This window comes from Pocillopora verrucosa, chromosome 1 (genome assembly GCF_036669915.1).
Source record: "Pocillopora verrucosa isolate sample1 chromosome 1, ASM3666991v2, whole genome shotgun sequence".
Classification (NCBI taxonomy): domain Eukaryota; kingdom Metazoa; phylum Cnidaria; class Anthozoa; order Scleractinia; family Pocilloporidae; genus Pocillopora; species Pocillopora verrucosa.
The window spans coordinates 3,682,174-3,688,696 of record NC_089312.1 but is presented as its reverse complement, the minus strand read 5'-3'; the positions used below and the strand labels follow the sequence as shown (position 1 = coordinate 3,688,696).

Below are 6,523 nucleotides of genomic sequence, written 5' to 3'. Positions count from 1 at the left end.
ATTTTCAGTGTTTTCACCGGTTAAATATTCGCGTATTTTGTGCTAACAAATTTGCCTTTGGCAGGATTATTCGAGAACTGTTGAAAGCAAACGATTTCAAGAACGAGACATGACTTTGCACCCCCCCTTCCGCTCTGCCGTCTTCGCCTACCTAATATATCCCCTTATCCGCTACTTCTCGAGAATTCAGCAGCATTACTGATTACAAACCCGCAAGGGACTTCGTCCAGGCGCGTCAGGGAAGTCTCGAACCGGTGATTGCGCGCTCTTGTGCGCTGTCTTAGATACTTCTCCAGTTGTGTATAACCCGCAGAGGTTAGTGAACGAGGTAAATAATTTATGGCGGAGCTCGCAGCGTGCGTAGCGTAGTAATAGCAGTAACCTTAAAACCGAAAAAATTTGAACTTACGACCGTACGTACAAGGAGCTACTTTTAGCATGCGCGGCCAACTGCGTTGCGGGGACCGTTGCGGGCACTATCTTAGCAATTACGTAATAGAAGGGTGAAGGAGAAGTTAATGCGCAGGCGCGAATGCGTGCGTAACTACCGGCAGATTACAATGAAGTGCGTATGCTCTAGTGCCGCGCCTTAGTGCAGCGTACTGCGGGCACACGGTTAGGCATTACACGAGGGTTTCACGTGGGCTAGGTGATGTGAACCGCGTGAGCAAATAATTTGCCACCCGCGTTTTGAGCGGGAAATCAAACTGGTGAGGTTGTAGTTTGAACAGTAATTCTGAGTGTTTTAAAATTTTTTAATCTACTCGCCATGCAACGATACCGGCAGAGCTAAAAGCTTTGTCAAGCGGAGGAAATTGTTATAATTCAAGTTCGTGGAGAAAGGGTTTTGAGTGAAATAGGCTGGAAAGAAGGAGACAACAATCAAAGAAGGCAAAAGGTAAAAGGCGTAAAGCGAGTCGAGAAAAACGCACAAGAAAGTTAGAGAGGACGCTAAAATAGGCAGAATACGGCGAGAGGAACGCGGAAGAGAACAAGAAAAGGCATAAGTAAGGAGGTGAATATTTAGCAGAAGCCACGTGAGAATGAAATACGAAGAGATTCAGAAAACAAACTGAAAGGGGTCATCAACAAAGGGAAGCGAACCTCAAAGGATCCGCGAAAGAAGAGGAGGTAAGCTAAGTCGTGTCTTATCTGGGTTTCCTCTTACGCTAAGGCCCAGAAAAATTCAAACCTTTTTTCCCCATTCTTCGTTTGATACCAGCCTCAGTTTATAATTCAAATCACGTTTCAGTAATACAATGACTTTTGCACTCATCGTTTTAAAACCGTCGCGCCGGTTCATCGCTCGAATAACATTTCAAAGTGTTCGTATTCTTTAAGTTATATCTTGTCTTATCTTTTGGAATTTTTCATACAGTCGTGGTGTTACGGGAAATGAAGTTATCTTACGGATTATGTTTTGCCTAGAAGGTTTTCAAATGATAGCGAACGGCGTTCGCAAGTTTATATCATTCTCTCTTCAGTTAGCTGTCGCAGGGTTTACATTATTCATTTTAAAAAAATCGCGCTTTGTCGAAGATTTGTTGTTTCATCCAAAGAAAGAAGTAGTAGCCTTTTCCAAAATTGAAATGTATTGAGGTAGAGTCACCGATGATCATGTTGACATCAAGTCTGACGCGGTAATTTGATTTTGACAATATTGACAAGAAATGGTTTGTCTCTCAAAACATGGAGCCTCTTTCTCTTCGCTCAACATCTCGAGGCGTACTTAATGCTCGGGTTATGATCAACATGCTAGCGATACGACAATTTTTTCCTAATGCTGGAAACTGAGGAATCAATCTTGCAAGACGCGTCCGAGCTGTGATCGTGTAATTAAACGGGGTCCTGGCAATTTGAGCACACAAGCACGCTGGTAAGCACATGGTTAGTGTAATTAATTGTTGTTTACAGTTTTCGAATTCAAGAGCAGTTTTTGGAAGTCCGTTTCTGGAACCTTCCTAGATATTTCTGTTAAATTCATTTGGGTACAATCTCGGAATTTCATCGGTAATTAAGAACGTTTAATTTAAGTTTTGTTGACACATTATCAGTTTACAATTCGTGAACTATTACTGTAACCCGCTTGGATATTTTCTTTTGAATTTACTTAGTCAGACTCTCGGAATTTCATCAGTAATTAAGAGCGATGAATCCGTATATGTAGCACAAGTGAAGCACATTTTAAACTTTCCATACGATTTTAGGAAACTATACTTAATTGACTCTCGATAAATAAGCCTAGCATAATTTGTTGATTGTTTTATTATTTTGTAGCCCCAAAAGCCCGGCCTATGACACTGGAAGTACTGAACTTGATTTATTTGATATACTAGGCACCCTTCAAGGAGGAGGGTTCGAATAAAACTGCTTTTTCGGCCGTATGTAGCACCCGGTATACATGTGTAGATAATTGATTAAAAAATTCCTATTATAGCTGTATTAAAAAACATAGACATATAGGTAGTGTGCTTCTGCTTTATTTTATAGTAGGAGGTTTCTTTTTATGTGACATATATCCATTCTTTTAATTTCCTACTTAACCTGCCTAAAAATAATCAAACTTTATGTTTTAATTCAAGGGTGAGAAGATAAACTGACAGAAGAGTTGCAGAGCTCCTTTTTCAGACTGAATGCAGGTGAGAACATCAGTATATTAATTTTATAGCCCTGGGCCCAGTTGTTCAAAGGCCGATTAGTGCTAGCCTTGGGTTAAATTTTGATGCAGGTTTTTATATTTATTTTTTCCAAAGCCTTTTTAGAGAAAATTTTTCCCTATTCTTTTTAGAACATCCAATGATCAAATTGCAAGCAAAAAGATTTGAACTGAATTTTCTTTTAAGCTTTCAGACCTGAAATAAAATTCCATGCTAACCCTGGGTTATCTCAACCCAGATTTGAACAACCCGGGCCTGGTTTTTTCACAAAGCCTTTTTCAAATCTCTGTGTGCTAGCTAATGATTAAAACCTCAGTGAAAAGATGTGCCACATTTTGGTAGTTTTTAAAATCCATCTTTAAGTGTTTGGTATTTACTGTTTTTAAATTCATGTGTCATTCCCTTTTCATCCTTGTAAAGAGATACTAAGCATTTCTTTTAACTAAAATCTGAATTGTGAAGTCAACTTTATTTCAATGAGATTGAAACTTCATTCTACATAAGAACACTTTACTAGAGTATAATGTAATATTAACTCGCTGTCTTTCTGGTACATATATTACCATATGTGTCTTAACCCTTTAACTCCCAAGATTTCATTAGTAATTCCCCCTACTGTCTGCCATACACTTAATGTGAAGTTAGTTTGGAGAATTTGGACTTGGATCAACCAATAATACCCTAATTGATATTTTTCTTTATTCTCATTACTTGTCTGCTTGATATTATATTGATAGTGTAAGGAGAATTTATGTTTAGGTCACTGAAGGGACTTAAAGGGTTAAAATGGGGATTTCATTATATTTTAATGATTCAAATATTCTGATGCTTTCAAATGTAATAAAAAATGTGATGAGAATCTAATGTTTTGAAACACTTACAATGGAAAACCTATTGCTGGAAGCATATGTCTTTAATCTTTATATTTTCTTGGAAAGCAGGGATACAGAAGTTTTCAAAGCTGATAGAAGTAAGCTGTTTGCAAGTAATGAAAAGCAAATTGACAATCATACTTTAATGCTTGACATTAAATCATCATCAGTTGTGTGTACTTAATTACCATTGTAGAGGTATCTTTAAAAATATTTTTCAGTGTGGCTGCTGCTCTTTGTTGATCTTTGTAGCCAAAAAAGCTACTAGAGGCACTGAACTTCAATTTTTTTTGTACACAAGGCACCCTCCAAAGTGGAAGAGTAGAAGACCATAGAAAGATGTCTATTAGGCACTTGCACTTACTGCAATTATGTATTCAAGCATTACTCCACATATATGGATTACACGATGTTTTTAACCTTTTACACCCTAACACTCCAACACCCTAACATCAGCATGCATATTCTCCATACTGTTCTCTATACAATTCCTAATGTGCTGGCAAGGAGAATTTGTCTAACAATCAAGAGGTTCTTCAGTTGATTATCATTTCTTTTACGCTCATGACCTTAATGTTTGATTCAGGGGTGATGTTGAAAGCTCCTGAGATGCTAGTCACTCTGAAGGATTAAAGGGTTAAAAACTGTACACATTTTATGAGGGCCTTGCATTTGTTGGCAACAATAGTTAAGGTTGTTAGGAAAGCAAATAAACAAATGAACAGAAGACAGTGAAATGAGGGAAACCGTATGTAAACCTCACCATATGATAGAAAAAACATCACCGAATACTTAAGAAGGGAAACTTGAATTGTGCCAGTTAATTTCCTCTATTACCCTTCAAATAAAATTTAATCAGTTTTAGGATTTGCCTACAATGTTTCAAATCATCTGCTGTGTGGACTTGATTCTTCTCAAATGTCAGCTGGTAAAAGATAGATACTAAAATAAGATGTCCATAAGAAAAAGTACATATTAAAAACATCACACTGAACACTTTAAGTCCCATGAGTGACCAAGACAGAATTTCTCCTTACAGTATCAATACAATATGAACCATATAAGTGATGAGAATAAATAAAATATCAAATTGAGGATAATTAGTTGATCCAATACCAAATTCTCTGAACTATAATATAAGAATTGTATGGTTGATGGTAAGGAGAATATAAAATTTGATCTGGGAGTTAAAGGGTTAGGTGGTGGCATGATTGATTTTTGATATTTAAAATGAACCAGAACTTCATATAAGAATTTTAAAACCAAACCTGAACGTGCAATCGGACTCTATTCGTGCGAAAGTATTTGTATAATCTTCGCACCTATTATGTTAATTTTTCGCGCCACATCGCTTAAATACTGTTATTTGCATGTTTTAAACTTTTACCTTGATAATGGAGTCGTGACTACTCCGAAACGTCGGATTTTATCGTTCGTTTTTACCGTTTTATCTTTTAAGAAATCTCTTTTAATAATTCATGAAGAAATGGCAAAAAATAAGAATGCATACTTTTTGCAAGAGAAGTGTATATTAAAGTAAGGAATATTTCTGTTATCAACGAACCAACACGATTTTGACTGGTGTCACATTTGAATTCAAGAATCATTGCATGCAAATTTGAAATACAGTCAACTTTTGTAACTTAATCATCAGCCTTGCGCATGCTCAGAAAATGGAGCAAGTTCCACTCCCGAAATGCATCCCGGGCGCACTGAGTCTCCGTGCTCGAAATTTACCATGGGTTTGGAAAAACAACCGATAAATTACGAAGAAATCCTTAACTGAATATTTTTATGTGAAAATAAAAAAGGCCTTTGCGCGAAATCTTCTGCAGACAGAGAAATCTCATTAAAGAGAACAGAAGTTTTCAGTAATGTCACAGCACTGTATCTTTCATAATTTTTGGGTTGCTTCTGTTTGATCGATAATTTTTCTTTATTTTTTTCTTGGGATTCTTAGCTTATAAAGGTAGTGGAAAACATTGTTTGCTTTAGTTTATGTTCTTTTTTTCAGCTTATTTTCAAAAGAAAACCGGTCTTTAGATGTCTCATTACAATCACAACCCAAGAAGTTGCAGAAGAAGAGGTCTGAATGTAATCAAGTTTCGACAATGTTCGAACGTGACCTCTCACATACTGCATGAGCTAAAAAACCATATTTTCGAGGCTCAAAGGACCTAACTGATTGAAATCCTTTGAAGCCCAAGCAATTTTTCTTGAAATATACTTTACTCGTGAGGAATATTGCGACTTATCTTCTTTTGAAGGGAACAGTTGTATTTTTTGTTTCAGTTTTAATTTTCAGTGACAAAGTTGAACATCGTCTCTTTCTTATTGATTGAATACGGTGTTTTAAATTGTTATCAAGGCATTTTACTCATGTTTTATAAACATGTTCCTTGCCGCATCATTAACCAGTCGTTTTCTTCTTGTAATGAAAATGATCGACGTTGCTTTTAAGTTTGAGAATGGTACAGTTCCCTTGAAGTTTTTTCTTGTACAAAATGTGCAACAGCCCAAAAAATATAGAGCTTTGAACCATGGACTGAGAAGCACTGGCCCAACACGACCCTTTGGACGAGACATATGCACACACATAAACAAGAAGGCAAATAATTTGGATGTCAATGTTTGCATTAATGATACCTTACTATAAGAGTAGCAAACGGTGCGTTGTAATTTGAGGCAATGTATGTTTTTAAATGACGCATGATTTTTATTAGTATTTATTTATCTTACCTTTGTATTAGTTTCACATCCTACTGCGTCCACACGCCGCTGGAAATTAAACCAATTGATTTTTCCCTTAGCTCCATTTCGTATTTGCATACATTTGAGGGAGGAGCTTTCGATAGGAATCAAGTTGACCTAAAGGTAATTTATGCTTGTTTATCTCTAAAAATGGAAAACGAAAGGTTTCTCCAACTTTCCCAGGGTGATAAGGTGTACAGAATAAACATAAAAACTGAATATTTTAACATAATTGGTTCAGTT

General features: G+C 36.5%; 1 protein-coding gene across 2 annotated transcripts in view; it reads left to right on the top strand.

The window, feature by feature from the left end:
• The first annotated feature begins 731 nt into the window (after window positions 1-731).
• The window catches only part of LOC131776430 (uncharacterized), a 28,482-nt gene continuing 22,690 nt past the window's right edge, over window positions 732-6,523 (top strand). For both annotated transcript variants that reach the window (XM_066173844.1, XM_066173846.1), the window contains exons 1-4: window positions 732-1,131; window positions 2,583-2,639; window positions 5,544-5,615; window positions 6,340-6,403. The gene's annotated coding sequence lies outside the window, so the exon portion shown is untranslated. The remainder of the gene's footprint in view (window positions 1,132-2,582; window positions 2,640-5,543; window positions 5,616-6,339; window positions 6,404-6,523) is intronic.